The sequence below is a fragment of the Notechis scutatus genome, chromosome 2 (genome assembly GCF_049901735.1).
Source record: "Notechis scutatus isolate UNSWTSFEM ecotype Mainland chromosome 2, rNotScu1.2, whole genome shotgun sequence".
Lineage (NCBI taxonomy): Eukaryota > Metazoa > Chordata > Lepidosauria > Squamata > Elapidae > Notechis > Notechis scutatus.
This window is the reverse complement of record NC_142010.1, coordinates 265,809,386-265,834,602: the sequence shown is the minus strand read 5'-3', so window position 1 is coordinate 265,834,602 and position 25,217 is coordinate 265,809,386. Positions and strand designations below refer to the sequence as shown.

The 25,217-nt window shown below is 44.6% G+C and overlaps 1 protein-coding gene across 1 annotated transcript in view; it reads left to right on the top strand.

The window, feature by feature from the left end:
• The window catches only part of MYORG (myogenesis regulating glycosidase), a 37,409-nt gene that overhangs the window by 987 nt on the left and 11,205 nt on the right, over positions 1-25,217 (top strand). The window lies entirely within an intron of this gene.

The window sequence follows — 25,217 nt, the reverse complement described above, 5'->3', positions numbered from 1 at the left end:
CAGAGAGAGACACACACAGACACACAGAGAGAGAGAAGAGAGAGAGAGAGAGAGAGAGAGAAGCAGTGTGAGAGAGAGATACACACCATCACACAAAGGCAGTGACATCCGGACACACACAGAGACACAAACACACACACACAGAGAAAGACAGAAAGGTGCAGACAGACACAGACTGACAAACTCGCACAGACACAAAGGGAGAGATTGATAGATGCATCCAGAGACACACAAAGACACAGGCATGCAGAGAGAGAGAGAGAGACAGTTACACAAACAAAGTGACAGCCCCCCCCCCACACACACACAGAGAAAGTCAGAGACGCACAGACCCACACGGACTCACAAACACACATCCAAAGACACACTTAGAAAGAGACAGATACACAGAGACACACAAATACACAGAAACACACATGTGAGTGTGTGTGAGAGAGAGATACACAGTTACACAAACACAGCCAGACACACACACACACAGAGACACGCAGCCATCACACAAATGCAGTGACACACACAGACAGAAACACACACACAGAGAGAAAGACAGGCACAGACAGATACAGACTCACAAACTCGCACAGACACAGAGGGAGAGATAGATAGACCCAGAGACACACAAAGACACAAAGACACACACACAGACACGCAGTGAGAGAGAGAGAGAGAGAGAGAGATACATAGTTACACAGAGTGACAGACACCCACAGACTCACAAACACACACAAAGAGACAGAAACACAGGGTCACACAAACACTCACACAAGGGGAGAGAAAGTCTGAGCCACATTGACCCACACAGAGTCACCAACACATACACAAAGGCACTTAGAGAGAGAGACACACACAAGAGAGAATCAAATAGATAGAAACACAGAGACACACAGCTCATGTGTGTCTGAGAGAGAGATACACAGTTACACAAACACAGCCAGACATGCATTCACACAAGGAGAAAGACAGAGGCACGCAGGCATACACAAACACACAAACGCACAAACAAACACACACAGCCACAAATATCCAGAGAGACACATAGAGACACACAAACACAAACAGAGAGAGAGAGAGAGACATAAACACACAGAGACCTGAACATACACACACATACACTCCACCTTTGCTGCAGAGCAAGAAGTGGGGCGCGATCCTACGGGATTCAGATAACCAGACTTGGAAGGGACCTTGTAGGTCATCTAGTCCAACCCCCCGCCTAAGCAGGAGATCCTACACCATTTCTGACAAATGGCCTGCTTGCTGTCCCCCGCCCCCGGAACCGGGACACTCTCCTTGGAAGGCAGCCCCCTGGGCTCCCGGGAGAGAAGAAACCCGATCCGCCCTGCTTGGCTCAAGCCCCCCAAATCTCGCCCTTCCCTGGTGGGCTGGGGCTGAATCCCCCTTCCCTCTGCTTCCCTCCCTGAAATTAGGGGAGAAAACTGGGGGGTGCAACAGTTTAAGGGATAGGGGGGTCCAGGGGCCTCTTCTCAACCCCACACATTTGATTCGGAGGGAAGCAACTTTGGGAGGGGAGGAAAGGTCTCCTTCCATCCCCCCCCCCCTTTTTAAATGCCTATTGGGATGCGGGGGAAGGGGCTTCCAGGCCCCCCCTACTCCTCCCAGCTGACTTCTGGTCTGGGGTACAGAGTACCTAAAACAAAGAACAACAGAGTTGGAAGGGAATGTTTTATGAGTTGACCCCCACTGTATAATCCTCCTTAGACCAGGGGCGTCAAACTCAAGGCCCGCGGGCCGGATCTGGCCCACAGGGTGCTTAAATCTGGTCCGCGGAGCCGGCCTGGAACTACTGAAAGGACCGGCCCTGCGGTGCCTCTGCTAGCCAAACAGGCTGTGGGAAGGGGGTGCGTGCGGCCCAGTGGTGGTATTTGGCCGGTTCGGGCTGGTTTGAACGAACCGGTAGTAAAAATAAAATGCTTTTTCCGACGATCAGCTGTGCCGCACAATTTAGATTAGCTAGAAAGCAGGAAATGTAAATTTCGCAGCACAGCTGATCCCGCCCCCTCGTACTTACCTGAATCCCAGGAGGCAAAAAAAAAAAAAAACGGGGCACGGGGTGTGTGTGTTGCGAAAGGAGGGGGAGAACCACATAGCCATGGCCACCCAGTCCCATGACCACCTGGCCATGCTCACCTAGCCACACCTACAGAAGCGGTAGTAAAAATATTTGAATCCCGCCACTGGTACGGCCTCCGTGCCGCCTGTTTTCGGCCTCCACGGCCTCCTGCGACCTGTTTCCAGCCTTGGAGAGGCCCATTTTTGGCCGTGAGTGCTCCTGGAGGCCGAAAACAGGACATCTAGGGGCTTCGCAGGGCCTCCCCGTGGCTTTTTTTAGGCCAGCTGGAGGCGTCCGTTCCATTTCCCCCCTTCACCTGCGCCCACCAGCCTTAAATTTGTCTGCCACCCATTTCGTCACAAGGTCCTCACGCATGCCCTGGTCCAGAGGTGGCATTCGGCCGGTTCTGACTGGTTCTGAAGAACCGGTAGCAGAAATTTTGAGTAGTTCAGAGAACCGGCCAATCCCGCCTCTTGACTGGCCCCGCCCCCATCTATTCTCCACCTCCCATTGAGTCCCAGCTGATTGGCTGGGTCTTTTTGGGTTGCCCTGCACAGGAGAACGGAGCTGGAAAGCAGGTCAGTGGGGTGGGGTGGGTGAATAGGATTTTGCTGTATCCTTCCCCTGCCATGCCCACCAAGCCACGCCCACCAAGCCATCAAGCCACGCCCACAGCTGATCAGCTGGGTCTTCTTTGGTTGCCCTGCACAGGAGAACGGAGCTGGAAAGCAGGTTAGTGGGGTGGGGAGGGAATGGGGATTTTGCAGTATATCCTTCCCCTGCCATGCCTACCAAGCCAGGCCCACTAAGCCAGGCCCACAGAACTGGTAGTAAAAAAATTTGAATCCCACCACTGCCCTGGTTCCTTCCAGATTGGACTACTGTATTGCGCTCTACATGGGGCTGTCCTTGAAGAGTATCCGGGAGCGTCAGCGGATGCAGAATGCAGCGACACGCTCGGCTATGTGTGTTTTCGGCCGCTGTTCATTCTCTGAGTTTGCCGTTTAGCTCCTGGACGTTTCGTTACCAAACTAAGTAACGTCTTCAGGAAGACTTGGAGTGAAGTGTCTTATTCTGTTTTTCTTCCGTGTACGTGGGTTTCGAGCGGTGTTGTGGTCAGTTGGTCCCGTGAATGGTTGTGAAATCCAAACTGGTAAGGAGGTGGTTGGTTCTGTGGCTGATTGGTTGTTTGGACAGTCTGGTTACTCATAGGTTCATACATTAATGTGTTGATTGGTGGATCCGTTGGCAAATGCCAGGGTTTGATGAATTCGCGTAGCTGGCGGGTTTTTGGGTTTCATGCCAATTGAATTGGTGTTGTTTGTTGTCGACGTGTCTTGGGGATATCTGGTCATGCCGCTTGACAGCCAGCTGGCGTTTGTGAATTGTGGTTATTAATTGTCATCCTTCTGTGTCCTCCAGAAGTTGGAAATGCTCCAACACTGGAAGTTTTAAAGAGATTGGACAATCATTTGTCTGAAGTGCAGTTTCCTGCCTATGCAGGGGGTTGGACTAGAAGACCTCCAAGGTCCCTTCCAACTCTGTTATTCTATTCTATTCTATTCTATTCTATTCTATTCTATTCTATTCTATTCTATATTTCTCTATTCTATTCTATTCTATTCCATATTTCTATTCTATTCTATATTTCTATTCTATTCTATTTTCTATTCTATTCTATTCTATTCTATTCTACTCTACTCTACTCTACTCTACTCTATTCTATTCTATTCTATTCTATTCTATTCTATTCTATTCTATTCCTATTCTATTCCTATTCTATTCTATTCTATTCTATTCCATATTTCTATTCTATTTTCTATTCTATTTTCTATTCTATTCTACTCTACTCTACTCTATTCTTATTATGTTCCTATTCTGTTCTATCCTATCCTGTTCTATTCGTATTCTTCAATATTCTATTCTATTCTATTCTATTCTATTCTATTCTGTTCTGTTCTGTTCTGTTCTATTCTATTCTATTCTATTCTATTCTATTCTATTCTATTCTATTCTATTCTTCATTCTATTCTTATTCCTATTCCTATTCCTATTCCTATTCTTCATTCTTCTATTCTATTCTATTCTGTTCTATTCCTATTCTTCATTATTCTATTCTATTCTATTCTATTCTATTCTATTCTATTCTATTCTATTCTATTCTATTCTTATTCCTATTCCTATTCCTATTCCTATTCCTATTCCTATTCCTATTCTTCATTCTTCATTCTTCATTCTATTTTATTTTATTTTATTCCTATTCCTATTCTTCATTCTTCTGATGATGTTACCTTGTTTGGGTCATGGAACATCTTCCAGGAAACATCCAAGCTCAGAAGGCACCAAGGGCTTCCCAGTTCAACCCTGAGCATCAAAAACCCTCCCTTCTGTTGGTAAAAGAGCACCTGTCCCGCAGGAAGATTTGGGCAATGGGGTTGTAATTCCCGGATTGTTTTGAACAACCAGAAAAGGAAAACTCCTGAGTCCACGTCAATAGGCCTAAAAGTTGCAGCAATAACAATCCAATAAAATAATATTTTCCAAAGCGCCAGAGGGCAAAACAAGAAACCGTAGGTGGAAAACTCACCAAAGAGAGAAGCAACCTGGCATTGAGCAGAAAGTTCCTATCAGTGGGAACAATTCACCAGTGGGAACAACTTGCCTCCAGAAGTTGTGGGTGGATGTTTTTAAGAAGAGATTCGATTACAGATTAACAAGAGTTGGAAAGGACCTTGTAGGTCATCTAGTCCACCCCCCACCCACCCCCGCCCAAGCCGGAGATCCTACTATACCATTTCTGACAGAGGGCAGCCCAGCCTCTTCTCGAAAGCCTCCAGGGACGAAGCTCCCACAACTTCGGAAGGCAACTTCTGTTCCGTGGGTTGAGCCTAGTCTAGACCATCGCTTGTCTCAAATGGTATAGGTTCTCCTTTTGCTTGAGCCGGGGGCTGGACTAGAAGACCTCCGAGGTCCCTTTCAGCTATATTCTGATTGATCCTGCCACATGTCTCTCTCTGAATGTGGCTCGCTTAAGGGATGGCACTAGCCTGCCTTCCTGATAACAGAGGCAGGACCAACTCTGGGATGCCCACCCTTATTCCCCATATGATATGATATTATTATATTATTCTCCTCCCAAGTAGACCCAGCCAGCCTCGTTTGAAGCGTGCCCAGCAGGAGGGAATAGACGGGGCGCGAACGGCATGCCGTTCCCTGCAGACTCTTGTCTCGGTCTAATTAGCTGTCCCAAGGGCTCAACGACTGTAATGTGTTTTAATAGCTGGGCTGGGTGGCTGAGATGCCTTTTAATCTGCCTGCTTGCCTGCCTGGCATTTCCCTCCCAGCTCTGTAATTGTCATGGGGCGGCAGGAACAAAATGAGAAGATGCTTTTGCTCTTCAGGTTGCAATTACTCTCTCTCTGATTCAGGGGGCTGGGAGGGAGGGAGGGGAGGGGAGGGGAGGGGAGGGCAGAAGTCCTCTCCCATTGTGGGATCCTGTCCTCTGAGAGAGCGAGGACTGATTAGAATTAGAATGGAATAGGAATAGGAATAGAGCAAAGCAGAACAGAAATAGAGTAGAGTAGAGTAGAGTAGAGTAGAGTAGAGAGAATGCAAAGAATAGAACAGAACAGGAGATCAGGGAGAGGAGAGAAAGAGAAGAGAATGCAAAAGAAGAGAATAAGAACTAGAGTAGAGTAGAGTAGAGAAGACAATGCAAAAGAATAGAACAGGAGAGAGGAGAAGAAGAGAAGAGAATGCAACAGAATAGAATAGAGGAATGAAGAATAGAATAATAGAATAGAATAGAATAGAATAGCATAGAATGGAATGGAATGGAATGGAATGGAATGGAATGGAAGGGAAGGGAAGGGAATGGAATGGAATAGAATAGAATAGAATAGAATAGAATAGAATAGAATAGAATAGAATAGAATAGAATAGAATAGAATAGAATAGGAGTAGAGTAGAGTAGAGTAGAATATGAATCAGGAATACAGTAGAGTAGAGTAGAGTAGAGTAGAGTAGAGTAGAGTAGAGTAGAGTAGAATAGAATAGAATAGAATAGAATAGAATAGAATAGAATAGAATAGAATAGAATAGAATTCTCTATTGGCCAAGTGTGATTGGACACACAAGGAATTTGTCTTTGGTGTATCTGCTCTCAGTGTACATAAAAGAAAAAACAAAATACATTCATCAAGAATCATAAGATACAACATTTAGCGATGGTCATAGGTTACTAATAAGCAATCAAATCACACTAGGAAACAAATAAAACAATATAAATTGTAAAGATACAAGCAACACGGTTATAGTCATAAGTGGGAAGAGACAGGCGATAGGAAGGATGACTAGAATAATAGTAATACAGTCTTACTAAGTAGTTTGACAGTGTTGTGGGAATTAGTTGTTTAGCAGAGGGATGGTATTTGGGGGGGGGGGATTGTCCTTGTGTCTAGTTGTTCTGGTGTGCAGGGCTCTATAGGGTTGTGGAAGTTGAAGCAATTTATGTCCCAGATGTGAGGGATGTCTGATGGTCTGTTGGAGATTCAGCAAAACCAGTAGAAAATGGGGTGAGGGGAGGCAGTGGGCACTGGGAGGGTCTGTGCAACATTCAATTCGTGCTTTTAAGTCTATCACCTGCACCTCTGTAACTGTCTGGTTTGGCTCTGCAACCCAACAAGACAGAGAGACCACAGAGAGTAATTAGGACTGCAGAAAAAACAATGGCTACCATCGAGGACCTGCATGTACACTGCACGAGTCAAAAAGAGGGCTGTGAAAATATCTACATACCCCTCACATCCTGGACATAAACTGTTTCAACTCCTTCCCTCAAGATGATGCTATAGACGAGTGACGGCTAACCTTTTTGGGCTCCTGTGCCGAAAATTGTGTGTGCACTCACACGCGCACACTCACATGTCAGCACCCAGAATGCAATGCACTGCCCCCGCACATGCGTGTGCAATCTCCCCGCACCCTACCTACATTGCGCACCCTACCAGCTGATTTTGGGGGCCTTTTTCGGCCTCCTAACGGCTCGAGGGAAGCCTCTGCAGCCTTTGGAGGCCGAAAAATGGGCCCGTTTCGTCACTTCTGGTATTTCCACTTAATGACTGCCACAAACAAGCTGGCAAAATCAGGCGTGGTGCTATGGTGACCTGTTTAACGATCCCTTCTCCCTTTCCAACTCTGTCATTCTTTTAATCAATAGAAGGGCCTTCTTCTAGAAGTTGTGGGTGCTCCAACAGTGAAGATTTTTAAGGACAGCCGCTGAAATGAATAGGGTCTCCTGCTTGAGAGAGGGGTTGGACTAGAAGACCTCCAAGGTCCCTTCCAACTCTATTGCATTCTATCCATTAGGTTGAGTCCTTCCTAAATTTCTTCCTCCGACTGTTGAGCTACTGGGGGCTCCTGCCTCTCTTCTCTAATTGTCTCCCAGGCAGCCTTTCTTCCTTTCTTCCCCCCAAGGCCATTCCCACATTCCTTTACAGCCTCCGTCACCTCAAAGCTGAACCCGGAAACCCTTCGAGGCAGCAAAACAGGTGGCTGTATGTGGTTGGAAAAAAAATCACACCTTGAAACCACAGCTTGCTTCCCTGCCTGCGGTCCGTTCCCGCAAAGATGCTTCACAGCGTGGGTTGCGATTGTGTCTTCACGGAGCCAGCCTGCAAAAGCTGCAGAATCCACATGGTGTGAACAGACGTGGCTTGGCTAATTTGATCAAACCTCGCCTGCTCGTCTTTTCCTGGCCACCCCCGCGATTTTGTTTTTGTTTTTAACTTCTTCCAGGCTGGAACACGTTTTCTCCTCTTTCTCCTTCCGAAATTGTCCTTTCTCGTTCATGCATTCTTTTTCAGAATTTGGACAAAGGGGTCAGATGATTGCAAATCACGGTAGCCGGTGTGGTTTCGCCGTCAGTGGTTGGTTACCATTCTTCCAATTTCACAATTTAGTATGCAGTAATTACTTCCTGCCCTCAATTAGAGCATACAAAACATTTGCTAGACCAATACTCGAATACAGCTCATCACTCTGGAATGCACATTACGTATCTGATATTAACACAGTTGAGAAAGTCCAGAAATATTTCACAAGAAGAGTTCTCCACTCCTCTACTCGCTGTAGAATATCTTATGCCACCAGGCTCGAAATTCTAGACCTAGAAAATCTAGAACTACGCCGCCTTCAGTCCGATTTAGTATATAAAATCATACAATGCAATGTCCTACCTGTCAATGAATGCTTCAGCTTCAACCATAACAGCACAAGAGCAAACAATAGATAAAAACTCAAGGTTAATCGCACCAAACTTGATTGCAGGAAATACGACTTCAGCAACAGAGTGGTCAATGTCTGGAATATTCTACCTGACTCTGTGGTTTCTTCCCCAAACCCCAAAAACTTTAACCTTAGACTGTCTACTATTGACCTCACCCCTTTCCTAACAGGTCTGTAGGGGGCGTGCATAAGCGCACCAATGTGCCTACTGTCCCTGTCCTATTGTTTCTTCTATTTTTCTTGTATGTATCCATGTATTCATAACTATGTTTTTACTTATACCTATTATCTTGTAAGCAATTGACAAACCAAATAAATAAATAAACTAACCCTAAAGACCTACAAGTGCTAATGATAGATAGATAGATAGATAGATAGATAGATAGATAGATAGATAGATAGATATGGTTTTTATTTTATTTTTATTTTTCTACCTGTTGCACATTAGGTAGGCTGGAAGGAAGCAGAAAACGAGAATAGAAGTTGGAAGGGACCTTGGAGGTCTTCTAGTCCAACCCCCTGCTTATGGAGGAAATAGCTTTTGTGGGTGTTCCAACACTGGAGGTTTAAAGAAGAAACCGGACAGCCACTTGTCTAAAATGGTACTAGAGGGTCTCCTGCTTGAGCAGGGGGCTGGACTAGAAGACCTCCAAGGTCCCTTCCAATTCTGTTTGACTGATGTGCCTGGAAATAAGGAGAAATTTCCTGACAGGGAGAACAATCAACCCACAGAACAGAAGTTGCCTTCAGAAGTTGTGGGAGCTTCATCCCTGGAGACTTTCAAGAAGAGATTGGACTGCCATCTGTCAGAAATGGTGTAGGGTCTCCCGCTTGGACAGGGGGTTGGACTAGATGACCTACAAGGTCCCTTCCAACTCTGATGATCTGTTAATTTGTTAAAAGTCTAAAAGGGAACTTGCCTCATAGATAGATAGATAGATCTTGACACTTCCCACCCAGGTAATTCAGCAAAAGTTTTTTTTTTTCTTTTCTCCTTCCGGGGTCTTTGCCAAGCCTCGGCACTCCCACGCTTGCCAGGGAAAAAGGAGATGCCATTTGTCTCTGTCAAGCGCAGCCTTATTTTTAAACTGAGTGTTTTAAACACTCGGCAGATGGGACTGCTCTCGCCTTGGAAGATAAGGCGGAGGGGCTTTGAAGGGGCCGAGCAGAAAGAAAGTGGAGTTGGAAAAAAACAGCAGCTCAAATTCACCGATGGAAGTGAGACGGGGGCATTCTGCTCACAAACCGTCCTCAAGCTACGACCACAGCTGAGCCCAAAATGTCCCTTGCGAAGCAAAACCTTGATTTTAAGTGAATTTTGAACTCATTTTACAATCTTTCTTGCCACCGTTGTTAAGTGAATTAGTCAGGCAGTTGTTCATCTGGCTTCCCCATTGGCTTTGCTGGTCAGAAGGTCAAAAAAATAATAGACAATGGGAGGCAAAGTAAGAAGAGATGAATACATGTTGAAAGGCGAGTAAGAGATGAGGGTTAAAGAGAGGAAGGAGAGAGAGTCCACGTGAAGGGGTGTTGTAGGAGTTAAGATATATAGTGATTAATTTTGATAAAATGAAAAAATGGGAAATCAAGATTGATTATTAGAGACCCGAGTGGGATTCAAATTTCTTAGGTTCTGTGGGCGTGGCCCACATACATTATGTGGGTGTGGCTTGGTCATGTGACTGGGTGGACGTGGCTTGCTGACTGGGCATGGGTTGGTGGTCATGTGACTGGCTGGGCGTGGCTTGTATGTAAATATTATAAATATTGATGTAAATATTGATTTTTTTTATTTAAAAAAAGAGCAACTTTTACTCAAAATCAGGCAAAGCAGGCAGGCAGATTGAGTTGCTCACAGAATCACAGATTCACTCAGAGATCTATCTATCTGCCATCGGCTACCTGAGTCTGCACTGAAAAATAGAAGCTTCGGTCCTAAGGAAGGTTCAGCTCTGCTTTTAGATTAGCTAGAAAGCAAGAAATCCAACCATATGCTAAGCTTTCTAGCTAATCTAAATATCACAGCTGATTGTTGGAACAGCTGATGGTCGGGGGGAAAAAAAAGGAAAAATAGCAACTTACCAAACGCAAGCAAGTTTGATGGCGCGCATGCCAGGTAAGGAGTGAGTGGGCGTGGAGGGGCCAGCCAGTGGTGCGCTTTGCCGGTTCTCCGAACTGCACAGAATCGTAACAATCGGTTCTATAGAACAAATCCAAACCGGTAGAATCCCACCCCTGGTTAAAGATATGTAAATTGTTAACCAGAAGAAATACAAGGCTGAATATTTTAATTGGAATACATATGGAATTAAGTTTTTTATTATAAGACTACTATTAAGATATGTAATTACTAATGGAATATATGTAAAATTAATATATTATGGAGGAAAGAAAGTCATGTGGAATCTAAGGAGGAAAATATTGATACATGTATAAGGTATATTAATGTATGTATGTATGTATGTATGTATGTATGTATGTATGTATGTATGTATGTATGTATTAGAATGTATACCCTGTTAAATGAATATAAGATGGAAAATATGACCTATGTACTACAAGGGGATTAGAGAGGGACTTGTGTTAAAAATCTAACAGTGGCACAACTAACATTAAAAGCGGATAAATATTAGATAATACAACCTAAGATGAATATATGAATGATTACCTGAATGATATAATTTGTTAAACTCTGCAAATATAACTATTGAGAAAATATGTATAATACAAAAAAATGATATTAAAAAGAATAGAGAATGATACAAAGCAATATATGAGAATATTGAATAACAAAAGCTGGTACGTGTAATAATATTAAATTAGATAAGAAAATGGATAATATGAAAATGAAATTAGGGTCATGTTTGTTATTGAAATGTTAAATGACCTGGAACCAAATGGTTCACCCAAGGATGTTGTAACTATAAAACATGTATACAAAATGTTTAATGATTTAATTGGAGTAACTGCTGGAATCCTGACAGATGTATGTAAAGGAATACAAATAAATTTTAAAAAAAAAAAAAAAAATACGAGCCAGTTTCCAAATGTCTGGATTTTGCTCTGGTGACCGGAGGGATGCTGCAACGGTCGTAAGTCTGAAAAACGGTCATAACTCTCTTTTTTTCAGTGCCATTGCAAGTCGAGGATTACTTGTACAGGTAGTTCTCATGTCAGGGCTCCAACATTCGCCCCCATTCAAATCATAAGTCTCTAGCCGCATCTCTCAGAGTAAAAAAAAATGATTTATTAGGAATTGACATGTCGGCGTTACCTGGGTGCAGCCGACACTAAAACACATCTTTCATTTCCCCCTTGGCCCTGGTCTTCCCCCCACCCCCTGGATGTACTGTATCTTCTCCAATGGGACACGTCCATAGCCAAGAGTCATCAATCATGCTCTCCAGTAATCATCTTGCACGCCAACAGCTTCGGCTGCCTAACAGTTATCTGAAGCATTTAAGGAATGCACTACTTTCCCCAACTCCCTTTCTGCTGGCAACTAAAAAGACCAAAGAAGTATTTTTTAGTTGACATCTCATTCTACAACCCTTCGTTGATTGACTGTTCGGAGTTACAACAGTACTGAAAAAAGGGCTAATTATCGTTTTTCACACTTAACGACCATTGTGGCATTTCCAGGATCACGTGATCAAAATTCAGATGCTTGGCAACTGACTCGTAGTTATGACGGTCCCCGTGTCCTGGGGTCGTGAGATCCCTTTTTTTTTGAGGCCCTCTGACAGGCCAAGTCAACGGGGAAGCCAGATTCAATTAACAACCAACTTGAATGCAGTGATTCGCCTAACAACGGTGGCAAGAAAGGTCACTAAAATGGGACAAAAACCTAAGAACTGTCTCGCTTAGCATCAGAAATTTTATGCTCAATTGTGGTGATTAGTCAAGGATTATCTATATGCCCTCTGTTGTAATAAGTAAAATAAATATATACGGCTTTCTGAATTTCCTTGGACTGGACAGTCCATTTAGCAATTCATTAACATCCAAAGTGCTTAGAAAAAAAAAGCAAGGAGCACGAGTGGGTTAAACTGGGTTAAATATTGGTGATACCAATGCTGCAAAATAACTGGGAATAATGTGCCAGACTAATCCCACAGCATCTAGTTGACCTTGGCTGGTCTGGAAAAAAACTGAGCAGGGTCAAACTTTATTATCCTATTCTAATTACTTTTGTTTCCTTTAAGATTGGACCTTGGCTCTTCTGGTTGGCTGCGTGACTCTTTTTATTTGCATTTTTTAAAGAAATGTTTTGTTTGTAAGCCCACCCCCCTCCGGAGTTGTCAAGGAGTCAAGCAGCCTGGAAATTTGAATAAACAAATATTTGGGGTTTGGGGGCCCTCAATAAACATGATTTTAAAAATGGGTATTTGGATAGGAATGTCAGACTGTGCTCCTTCTAAATCCCAAGAAAGAAATACTCCAGACTCCATGGTGTAGAGCAGAATTATTCTTTTACTGGAAATTGAATGGTAGCAACAGAATCAATTCTGAAACTGAGAAATTGGCGGGTAAAATGCATATACAAAGGGATAGAATTGCTCCCCCTTCCAAAGATCAAATGATTCTTCCAATTAAAACTTCTGAATAGGATCATGTGGTCATCTCCAGGTGATGATGAGGCTACTGTCAGTGACCTTGACATATTTTGATAAAAGTTCGCAGCTGCGCAGAAAAAGGGACAGAAGCTAGCGAAGAAATGGAAAGTTAAAACAAAGAATCCCCCCTCCCCTTCTTAACCCAGCAAAGGAATTCAAACACCTCCTGCCTTCTTCCCCTCCAAGATTCCCCCCTCCCACCGTTTCATGACAGCCGAAAGAGAGAAAAAGAGCATAGCACCAAATAAGCAATAGTTAGAGGTGAAGATATCTTGATAGTTAGGGGGAAGATATCTTGAGGCTCACAGGAATGTTGTGTTCCGTCAGCAGCTTGCAGAGCTGGCAGCAGAGTCGGACAGTGGGGAGGAACAGGGGCCAGTCCTGGAGTCTGGGGAGGGCTCGGACGAGGGATATGCATCCGACACAGAGATGGGGCCAGGGCCATCTGAGAGTTATGTGCTGACTCCGGAGCCTCCAGAATCTGACAGCAGCGAGGCAGAGGAATAGCGGGAGCCTGTTCCCAGTGCGCGCCTGCACAGAGCTGCCAGAAGGCAAAAACAGTTAAGACAAAAGGGGCGACTCGGGAGTAAGGCTTGGAGATGATTGGTCCCTTCCATAAGATATAAAGGAGGAGCAAAGGGACAGGAGCCTTTGCAGGAAGCAACTTTGTTCGTTCTGGTCGGTTTAAACTCTGGACATTGTGCTCCATTTGGCCTTGTACAGCTAATGGGCAATTTAGTCGTTGCCAACATTTCAAGGGAGATGAAGGTGGGTGCTTATCAGCCTTATCCCGAAGGATTGTGGCAGAACTTCTGTTGGACTATTCACAAACTGTTTGGGACTCATTGCGGGCTGTGAATGCCTATAATTCACAGCCGTTGCAAATAAAAACAAAAGGTTTTTGGGAACAGTGTGTGATTGTTACTGTCTCAAGAAGCCTTGGTCAAAACAAGACCACCGGGAATTTCCAAAGCTGGACTAAAAAGTCATAAAACTATCATGGAAGAAGACAAGTAGCAAATCAACTCTTAATAGGCAATTAACTTATTGCATAATCAATTGGTGGTTTTCTTATAGACGTTTCATTACCAAACCAGGCAACCTCATCAGTACTATATAAATGAGTGCCTGTGGGTGTTTTCTGAGCTTGGTGATTTTTTTTCCAGACGTTTCTTTACCAAACGAAATAACACCAGCTGTGCTATGAGAGTGGAGGGTTTACAGAGTGGAGGAAGAGGAGGCGGACGACTGTGGGGTCCTTGATGCTCTTTGAGCTTGGTTGTTTTCTTGCAGACGTTTCATGACCCAAGTAGGTAACCTCATCAGGGCTAGAAGGGAGAGGGGGTTGCAGGGAGGAGGAGGAGGAGGAGGAGGAGGAGGAGGAGGACTGTGGTGTCCTTGGTGCTCTCTGAGCTTGGTTGTTTTCTTGCAGACGTTTCATGACCCAACTAGGTAACACATCATGATTAATCCATTTCCAGAAGCCGCCGCTTCCCCTTTTTTCAGAATTACTGGAACATCCCGTAAGAGTCAATCTTGTGGGCAGCAAACAAATTTAATAAAAAATAAACAAACGAATAAGGGTTCTAAAAGAAACAGTGAAGTCACAGGGAGGAAAAAAGCCAATTAAATATACATATATATTCTTATGTGTATACACACACACACACACACATATTTGGTGTTTTTGCACTGTGGAACAAAGGTGAGTTCCTGGGTTTGCTTTGCTTTCTGTGCAAACAGCAAAGGTGGTGTTGAGTTGTGCAGAGGTCACCTTTCTGTTTGTCCTCCATGCATTCCGGTCCCGCAATAAAGATTTACAAGGGACTTTTGTTCCTCCTGGGAGAAGAGAGGGAATTCTTTCTGTAATGTTTTGCAAAGTTACCCACTTGAAAATGGGTGGACTTCAATTCCCAGAATTCCCCAGCCAACTGGCTGAGGAATTCTGGGAGTTGAAGTCCACCCCCCTTCAATTAGACAAGGTTGGGGGATTCTGGGTGTTGAAGTCCACCCAAGATACGTGCCAAATTTGAAGTTTGTAGGCTTTACAGTTCCGGGGATTTTGTGATGATGCTTGAGTGGCATTTCGCTTTTATATATACATAGATAAGGGTATAGGGCCTCCTGTTTGAGAGGGGGTTGGACTAGAAGACCTCACAGATCCCTTCCATTTCTGTTCTTCTGTTAAGCACGCCCATGTCCAGCGTCTTGATTTTCTGACCCTTACGTTCCCCCCTGCTGTCTCCATCTTTTAATTTTTCTCCTGTTTTGGGTGGACAGCAAGGTGAGCACTGGGAATTGTTACATCTCCGGTTTATTTCTCCGAAGTCAGGATTTGCAGCATTTAATGAAAAGGAGAAAGTTGGGTGGGCCTGGAAACACCCAATTTAACTTCAATCAAGGAAAATGTGAATTTTAAAACGAAAACTCGGCGTCGATTAAAAAGGCAGCAGGTCAGCCAATTTTGGCAAGAGGAGTCCAAAATTTCTGTTGCTGAGCGAGACAGTGGTCAGTTTTGCCCCATTTTACGACCTCTCTTGCTACGGTTGTTAAGTGAATCTGGCTTCCCCGGCTTAACGAAAGGGGGAAAATGTGATCCCCGGAATACTGCAACCGTCATATGTCCATACCAGTTGCCAAGCGTCTGAATTTTGATCACACGACTGACCACGGTCGTAAAGTGTGAAAAACGGTCTAAAGTCCCCTTTTTTCAGGGTCGTCGTAACTTCAAACAGTCACTTCACAGATAACACAGATCATCTAGTCCAACCCCCAAAATGAATTACGATAAGTTCAAGGAGTGCCCGCATGTGATTCTTGACTTGGCTCTTGACTTTTTTTCAACTTTTTTGTTTTCTTTTGCAAGATATTTTCCAGCTGACTCATTCCGAGCACATGCTCAGCCGTCACACATCGGGCTCCCACCAGCTTTCGCTTTTTTGTTATTTTGGTGGGAGGAAAGATAAAACAAGCATCCTTGTCACAAATGGGTTTCACAAAGGCCTCCTGAAGACGCGGGAAACAACAGAGTGTTCATAGCTGACCTCAGCAGGCTTTCTACGGAGAAGTTGAAGGAGGTGGATGGGGGCGGGGAGGAATCAGTGGCTTCCATGGGAGGAAATGGGGGGGGGCCCTGCAGGTACCTGGGTCCAAAGTTTGGTTATGGCTTAACTCTGTCTCGGCTGGGTTTCCCAGGCCACACAGTGAGAGCTGCCTGGTTTTGAGTTCCATGTTCACATTCAGACATGCTGTTCTCTATCAACCTTTATCTTCTATCTTTTTGTCGTCTGTCTTATCATCCATCTTACTCTCTGTCTCTCCCCACCTACCTACCTACCTACCTATCTCACCTACCTGCCTATACAGTATGTCTATTGGTCTATCTGGCTGTCTATCTATTTATCAATCATCTATTTGTCTGTCTGTCTATCTATCTACCTATACCTACTTACCTACCTACCTCTCATCTGCCTGCCTATGTGTCTGTCTCATGTATAAATACCATCCATCCATCCATCCGTCTAACTGTCTAACTGTGTACCTTATCTGCCTGTCTGCCTGCCGGCCTGCCTGCCTGCTGGCCTGCCTGTCTCTCTCTCTCTCTCTCTCTCTCTCTCTCTCTCATCTATCTATCTATATATATATATATATATATATATCTACATACCTATCTACCTACCTACCTACCTATACCTACTTACCCATCTACCTCTCATCTGCCTGCCTATGTGTCTGTCTGTCTGTCTATCATGTAGAAATACCATCTGTCTGTCTGTCTGTCTGTCTGTCTGTCTATCTATCTATCTATCTATCTATCTATCTATCTATCTATCTATCTATCATCTTCCTACCTATTTATCTACCATATCTTCCTTACTTTCATCTCTCTCTCTCTCTCTCTCTCTCTGTCTGTCTGTCTCTATATAAATATATATCTACCTGTCTCCTATCAACTATCTATCTTTAATCTATCTACATATTTACATATCACCTATTTATCTATATACCTGCACGCATATGCACACACCTCCCTCCCTCCCTCTCTCTCTCATATCTCTCTCTATTTGGAACTCTCATCTCATCCAGAGTTCCCAATGAATGTTTGGCGTCTTCCCTGCAAGTGGGAAGTGCCAAGGGCGGCTGAAAGAGCTCTTGTCCTGGGCTGCCTTCCCTTCCAAGATGTGCTCCTTTTTAAAAATAAGATTTTTCAGCTCGTTAGGCGTGCAGGAGAGCCGCTGCTATGCCAAGGAAGCCTAAATGGGGAATGCAGCTTTTTCCTTAAACCCCCAAATGAATTTGCTTGCAAGAATTTGTAGTTTCAATGCTTTTTGTGTGTGTGTGACTCGTACGTGGTTTATTCCCTGCCTCGCGAGGGTTTTCCTGGGCTTGGCACCCTTTTCTTTGAAAGCTGGAACTTCATCTGCCCTCCCTTGTAGCTTTTCTTTTGCTCTGTGACACAATCGGAGGCAGTTCAATAATGCTGGAAAATTTCTGTGCTTCTAGTCCATTGTGCATCCCATTTCTGGCAAAAAAAAACAACCACCCATTTGGGAAACTGGACTCATTTAATGACCACAGCATTGACTTAATGACCACCCTCAAACAGTTCGTGAAATCGCGCACGCTCCCATGGTGACCTGCTTAATGACCGCCACGACGTAATAATGACTGTAATCCTGGGCTACAATTCTAGTTGTAAGTCGAGAACCCCTAGCCGGCTGGGAAATTCTGGGAGTTGAAGTCCACCTATCTTAAAATTGCAAAGGGTGAGAAACGCCGAGCTAAACAACTTGATGTCATCAGCAACCATGAATGTTTTCTGGAAGGAATTCCCCCCTTCGTCCTAAATGTTCAAAATGGGTCCCAAAGAAAAAAAAGTCACAATGATTTTAAAATTGACTGAATGACCCCGAAAATAAGACCCTGTCTTATAGGGTTTTTTTGCCATCAAAAAAGGCACCAGGTCTTATTTTCGGGGAATGTCATCTACTGACTAACCTCATTTGTGCGTGTCTCCCTGGCCTCCTTTTCGCTGTCGGAAGCCTTCAGGAACTTCTTCTGCGGCTGGCAAGACTTCCCTGAAGGCCTCTGCAGCCGATAAGAGAGCTCTGGATCGATCCTGAGCTTTGTTACCAGCTACAGAGGCCTTCAGGAAAGTCTTGCCAGCCTTGCTGGCTGCAGAAGAAATGGGCCAGTGTCGTGGTTCGCCAGCAGCAGGTGCGGACAGCAGAGGTCTCTGATAGCAAGGACGAAAGGGAACCAGTCCGGGAGCCTGGCGAGGACTTGGACGAGGGTCCTGCATCTGATGCAGGAATGGGGCCAGGACCATCTGGGAGTGGGGTGCTGCCTTTGGAGATTGTGGAGGCTGGCAGCAGTGATGAAGAGGTCCCCGATGTGCCTGTGGCCAGTGCGTGTGCGCGCAGGGCTGCTTGAAGGAAAGAGCAGCTGAAGCAGCACGGGAGACTCCGAAAATAAGATCTGGTGCCTTTTTGGGTGGCAAAAAAACTGTAAGACAGGGTCTTATTTTTGGGGTCATTCAGTCAATTTTAAAGGCTGGAAGGTAATTGCCCCTCTTTGCTTCCTGCAAAGAACACATCCCCAAGGGATAAAAACCAGCCCTCGGGGATGTGCTCTTTGCAGGAAGCAATGAAGTTCTTTTGAGTCCTCGTTGAAGCTCTGCAAACACTTTGGTTTTGAAATCTCTGTCGGTTGATATTTATCAGTAATTAGACTTCTGTTCTTGGCAGCCTTTTGCAACCTTGAAAGGACTTGCTTTGGATATCGGACAAATAGTTTTATATGTATTTCTTCTAGTTCTGTTTTCTGTTTTTCTGTTAAATTTTTAGTCTTTAATTTTGTTTTTTTCCTATTAATTTTAAGTCCTGCTACTGCTCCAAATTGTTCTAATTCATTCATCAATTTTTGTCCTCTTTCTATTGGTTCTTCAATGAAAAAAATCATATCATCTGCAAACGCTTGCAACTTATATTCTTCTTTCTTAACCTTTAATCCTTTTATGTCTGGGCTCTGTCTAATTCGCATTAGTAAAGCTTCTAATGATAATATGAAGAGCAGGGGTGAGAGTGGGCAGCCCTGTCTGACTCCTTTTTCTATTTTTATTGGGCGGGTATATTCCCCGTTTATTATAATATTAGCCTGTTGTGTATCATAAACGGTTGTTATAATATTTTCAAATTTGGTGCTTAAATTCATATTATAAATTTTTTGGATTAAAAATTGCCAATTTAAATTATCGAAGGCCTTCTCTGCATCTAAAAACATAAGTGCAATTTGTTTTTCAGGGTGGGCTTCATAAAATTCTAAGACATCTGGTGCTATTCTTAAGTTGTTCCTGATTTGTCTGGTCGGGAGAAATCCATTTTGATCTTCATATATATGCTCATTTAACATTCTTTTTAGTCTACTTGCTTATAATAGAAGTGAATATTTTGTAATCAGTATTTAACAGTGAAACCGGCCTATAATTATGTATATATCGGGGATCCGAATCCTCCTTCGGGATCAGCGAAATCAATGCCCCCCTCCATGAGTCCGGCATCCTGGCTGCCAATAAGACGTCATTAAAAACTTCCACCATAAGAGGTCCTATTTGTTCTGCTATTGCCTTGTACAGCTCCCCTGGAATCCCATCTGGTCCTGGGGATTTATTGTTTTTCTGGTTCTCTATTGCTGATTTCAATTCAAACCAAGTAATGTCTTTGTTTAATAATTTTTCCATTTCTTCCCCAATTGCTTTATCCTTCACTTCATCTAAATAGTTTCTTATTCTATCTTCGTTAACTTCTTCCTTTTTATATAACTCTTCAAAATACTTATGGGCAATTTCTTTTTTCTGTCCTATCTCCTGATGTATATCCCCCTTTCCATCTATTAGCTGGTATATCAATCTCTTTTCTTTCCTTTTTTTTACTCTATATGATAGCCATCTCCCTGGCTTATTAGCATGCTCAAAATAAGTTTGTCTAGTTGTATTCAAATTTATAATCATTCTCTCTTGTTCAATTAAATTCAGTTTATGCTTAATTATTATTACCTGATTTTGCAATTTTGAATCCTTTGGGGTACTCTGTAATTGAGTTTCTAATTCCTTAATTTTTTGTTGTAATTTGTTTTGCTGGGCGTATTTTTCCTTATTCCTCTTGGCGTTATAAGAGATTGTTATACCTCTTATTACTGCCTTCAGTGGGGAGGTAAAAAATGCTGAGTAGTGACTGCAATTACACGGTATCTCCACACATTCGGAAGCTTCCACTTTTACTTTTTGTCTTAGCGTTCCTAAGTTCAATTTTCCTGATTTTCTTCAGATGGAACCACCTCCTCAATTAGATCAGTATGCTCCCTAAAGGGCTGTTAAGTGGTTTATATTGGTTATATTGTTACGATGGCTTCAGGGTTTCTAAATATCGCCTGTGGCGCCACACTGTCTCTGTTCCGTCAGCTCCGATCTTCTTCCCGTCTCCGCTTTAATAAAGTCTTTCAGAATAAAAATCAAATGAGACGGTCCAAATCCTCCACAACTTCCAGGCACCTTCCAGCCGCTAGTCTCCCAACCTCGTAAACTTCCCTTTTTACTCGTTATTGTCCTCTCTCTCTCTTCTGTCTACCGAGCCCTTTCACTTTCACTTGCCTCGCATCCGCTTTTTGGCCGCTTTCTTTTAGGGCTCCGGATAGACACTTGTAACAGCCTTATAAAAGTCTATGGCATTCCAATCCTCTTCTCCGCCGCTAATTTTCTCTGCCACACTCTTCTCCAATGATCTCACAAACTGTCACTCGCTTCTTTACATCGGTGGCAGTCCGGACTTTGGAGCCGCCATTAATAGGCGGCTGTTTCTTGCTCGTTGGGCTCTGGAGGGCTCCTCTTCGCTGCAGGGGGGTTGCCTTCCCCACACTGCAACCCGAGTCTCCCCCACGCCGGCAGGAATCTCTCTGGGACTCATGCACCCTCAAAGGATCGCACCAACCACAAAGAGAGATTAACTGAAACCACAGACGGGCTTCTGCACCTCTGTCCTTGCCTTGCCACCGGAAGTCCCTCGGACAAACAGTTTTAAATAACTCTTGGCTGGGAATGCAAAGAATTCCCAGCGCCACATTAAAAAAGGTTTGCTTTTATACACAGTTGGTGTTTGTTTAATTTGAACAAGGCTTGGGTCAGAACAGCCAGCAAGGCTGTTGCTGGGGTGTGTGAGGCCTGGCTGCAACTATCCAAAGGTATTCTTATACCTGTATCTTGTAAGCGATTGACAAATCAAATACTAAAATACTAAAATGCCCACTGCACTTCCATTTCAGTGGCTCTGGTTTATAGAACAGAACAGAAGACAGATAATCAGAGTTGGAAGGGACCTTATAGGTCATCTAGTCCAACCCCCCCACCAAGCGGAAGACCCAATACCATTTCTGACAGATGGGCAGTCCAATCTCTTCTTGAAAGCCTCCAGGGATGAAGCTCCCACAACTTCCGAAGGCAACTTCTGTTCCATGGGTGGATTATTTTCACTGTCAGGAAAACTTCTCCTTATTTCTAGATTAAATCTCTCCTTGTTCAGTTTCCATCCATTATTCCTTGTCTGGCCTTCGGGTGCTATAGAGAATAGCTTGACCCCTTCCTCCTCTCTGGGGCAGCCCCTCAACTATTGGAAGACTGCTATCCTGTCTCCCCTGGTCCTTCTCTTCCCTAGACTAGCCAGGCCCAGTTCCTGTAACCGTTCTTTGTACATTTCAGCCTTCAGTCCCCTAATCATCCTGGTTGCTCTTCTCTGCACTTTTTCTAGAGTCTCAACATCTTTGAGGTCCTTTCCAACTCTGCTATTCTATTATTCTACTAATTGATGAGATCGCTGTTAATTGAAGCTTTTCAGAGGTGACACCTTTAGAATAATCACCCTGTGCTTTTCTTCACCATCAGTCCAGGCCTGTGTTAATAGGATTTTGGCTTCCAATCATTTAGTTGGCAAAAAATCTGTCCTTTTTGTGGTGGTCGATATCTTCTAATGCTGTCGTAATTCCTTGGAAGCAGCCCAAAAGTTAAGCTACTTTATTTAGTCCATATTGGCAGGACTTCTGAAAAATTATTATGTGTTTGTCTTCATCAGTTGGATTTAACCTAAAGCAGTGTTTCAAAATCTCAGCAACTCAGGATGGACTTCAATTCCCAGAATCCCCCAGCCAGCATGTTTTAAGATGGGTGGATTTCAATTCCCAGAATTCCCCAACATTTAAAGAAGGGTAGACTTCAACTCCCAGGATTCCCCAGCCAGCAAAGTCCACCCATCTTAAAATTAGGCTGGGAAGACTGATCTATAATATAGGCAAAGTGGTTGAAATCATTATCATTATTGTTATTATATTAATTAAATTCTTCGGCCACCTAATTCAGTGATTTACAACAAGACAGAACAATAAAATGTTCAGGATTTCGATTGCCAAGCGAGGCAGTTATTAAATGAGCTGCGCCCAATTTTACGACCGTTTCTTCCAGGGTTCTGAAGCAAATCACACGGTCGTTAAGTGAATTTGGCTTCCCCCCCATTGACTTTGCTTGTTGGAAGCCAACTGGGAAAGATCACAAATGGTGATCCCATGACCCACTAAGACAGGGGTCCCCAACCACCAGGCCGCGGACCGGTCCCGGTCCGTGGAGCACTCTGTACCGGGCCGCAAAGAAAAAAATTAAAAAAATGGCGGCTTTCTTCGCCTTCGGTGAATGCTGCTGGGATCGGGATCAAGGACACAAATGAAAGAAGGGGAGGGAGGAAGCAACCGAAGCCTGTCCTGCTCTCTGGCTCAGCAGCTTCAGTTTCCTCCCGCCTCGTTCCTCTCTCCGTTCCTCTCTCAGTCGCTCTCTCGCTCCTCCACCAGCCCAGGAAGAAACTGCTTCAAAGAAGCCGGGGGGGGGGGGTGGCTTTTCCTGTCGGTGCAGCTCCCCCGAAGCGCCCGTTCACCCCCACCCCGCCGCCAATCAATCCAGGTTCAATCCAGTGCTCCGTTCTGCCTGCCTGCCTGCCTTCGTTTGTTTCGGAGCAGCTTCGGCTGAGAATAATAACTATTCGCCTCTTTTTATCAGCCGAAGCTGCTCCGAAACAACCAGAAACGCAGGCAGGCAGGCAGAACGGAGCACTGGATTGAACCGCGCGCGGGTGGGCGGGGTGGGGGTGAATGAGCGCTTTGGAGGAGGTGCGGCGACAGGAAAAGCCACCACCCCCGGCTTCTTTGAAGCAGTTTCTTCCTGGGCTGGATGTTAGAGGTCCATCGTAGCTCTGAATGATCCCTAAACAAGGACTACAGGAGCTTCCTAGGGAAAACACACTGACTAAATGCTCCTCATTCAATTCCTGTTTTCACCAAACAGAGATAAGAGAAACATCTGCATGAAATTTTGTAGCTACACAGCTGGGCAAGACCTAGAACTAGAGAGACTGCAGTCAGGTGTCTTTAAGGCTAGTTGTAGGGTAAACATAAAGTTTTGGGAATGGAAAATAGAATTCCCACCCCCCCACCCCGCCGGTCCTTGAAAAAGTGTTTCTGCTTGAAACTGGTCCCTGGTACAAAAAAGGTTGGGGACCACTGCACTAAGGGACACTGCAACTGTCATAAGTACATGCTAGTTTCCAAATGTCCAAGTTCTGAGTAGGTGAGCCTGACAGTTGTAAGCATGAGGACAGGTTGCAAAGATACTTTTGTCAATGTCGACGTAGCTGCAGTAACTAAACAAATGATTGTAAGACAAGGATTACCCGTAAACAAACTGAGTTTTTTCAGAAGACGGCATCACCCACATTCTAGCCAAGGTAACCTCATGTTCTGACCCAAACCTTGTTCCAAGGAAACAAACACGAAACAGAGGTAACAGCAAAACCTTTCAATGATTCTTTACGAATTCCACTCCTTCACGGTTAAAAGGCTGTTTCAAACTAATTGCCTCTGGCAAGAACGAGCCTTGCTAAAGTTGTGCAAGGCTGCCAAGAACACTAAATAAAGTTACCAAGAAATATTTCAAACACAAACAGTCTCCAAACACCAACCAAGATATTCTGAACGTCCACAAGGCTTAAATGCAAAGATTTCTTTGCTTCCTGCAAAGAACTCCGGTTTCTCAGCTGGCTTTTATCTCTTAAGGGAGGGGCCATTACCTTGCAGCCTTACTCCCGAGTTGCCCGTGCTGCTGCAGCTGATCTTTCCTTTGAGCAGCCCTACGCGCATGCGCACTGGGCACAGGCTCCTCGGGGGCCTCTTCCTCACTGCTGCCAGCCTCCACCATCTCCAAAGGCAGCACTCCACTCCCTGATGGTCCTGGCCCCATCCCTGCATCACACACAGGCCCCTCATCTGAGTCCTCAATCTCTGAGACCTCAGCCGTCCACACCTCAGCCGGCGAACCAGCCGGCGAACCAGAACACCACAGAAGAATCATTTGGGGCTCCTGTTCTGACCAAGGCTTCCTGAGATACCAACAAACACATATAAAATACAAAACTCTTTTATTTTACTTCACTGGCTGTGAATTATAGGCATTCCCAGCCCGTAATGAGTCCCAAACAGTTTATGAATAGTCCAACAGAAGTTCTGCCAAAATCCTTCGGGATAAGTCTGATAAGCACGCACCTTTATCTTCCTTGAAATGCTGCCAACGACTAAATTGCCCATTAGCTGTACAAGGCCAAACGGAGCACAATGTCCAGAGTTTAAACCGACCAGAACAAACAAAGTTGCTTCCTGCAAAGGCTCCTGTCCCTTTGCTCCTTCTTCATGTTTTATGGGAGGGCCAATCACCTCCAAGCCTTACTCCCGAGTCGCCCCTTTTGTCTTAACTGCTCTTGCCTTCTGGCAGCTCTGCGCAAGCGCAAACAGGGAACAGGCTCCCTCTGTTCCTCTGCCTCACTGATGTCAGATTCCAGAGGCTCCGGAGTCGGCACATAACTCCCAGTTGGTCCTGGCCCCATCTCTGTGTCGGATGCAGGACCCTCGTCCGAGTCTTCCCCAGACCTCCGGACTGGCCCCTGTTCCTCCCCACTGTCCGACTCTGCTGCCGTCTGCACAGGCTGCCAGCGAACCACAAACAGCTCCAACTCGAGTCAGGGTTGCACACAAATCAAAACGATATCCAGACAGCTGTGTGGAAAGGAGATGTATCTATTCCAAAAAGCAAAGAAGTTTGACTACGGGAGGTAGCTGCCACGAAAATGGAGTTTAAAAGGGATGATTTATAGGTATCATAAAAA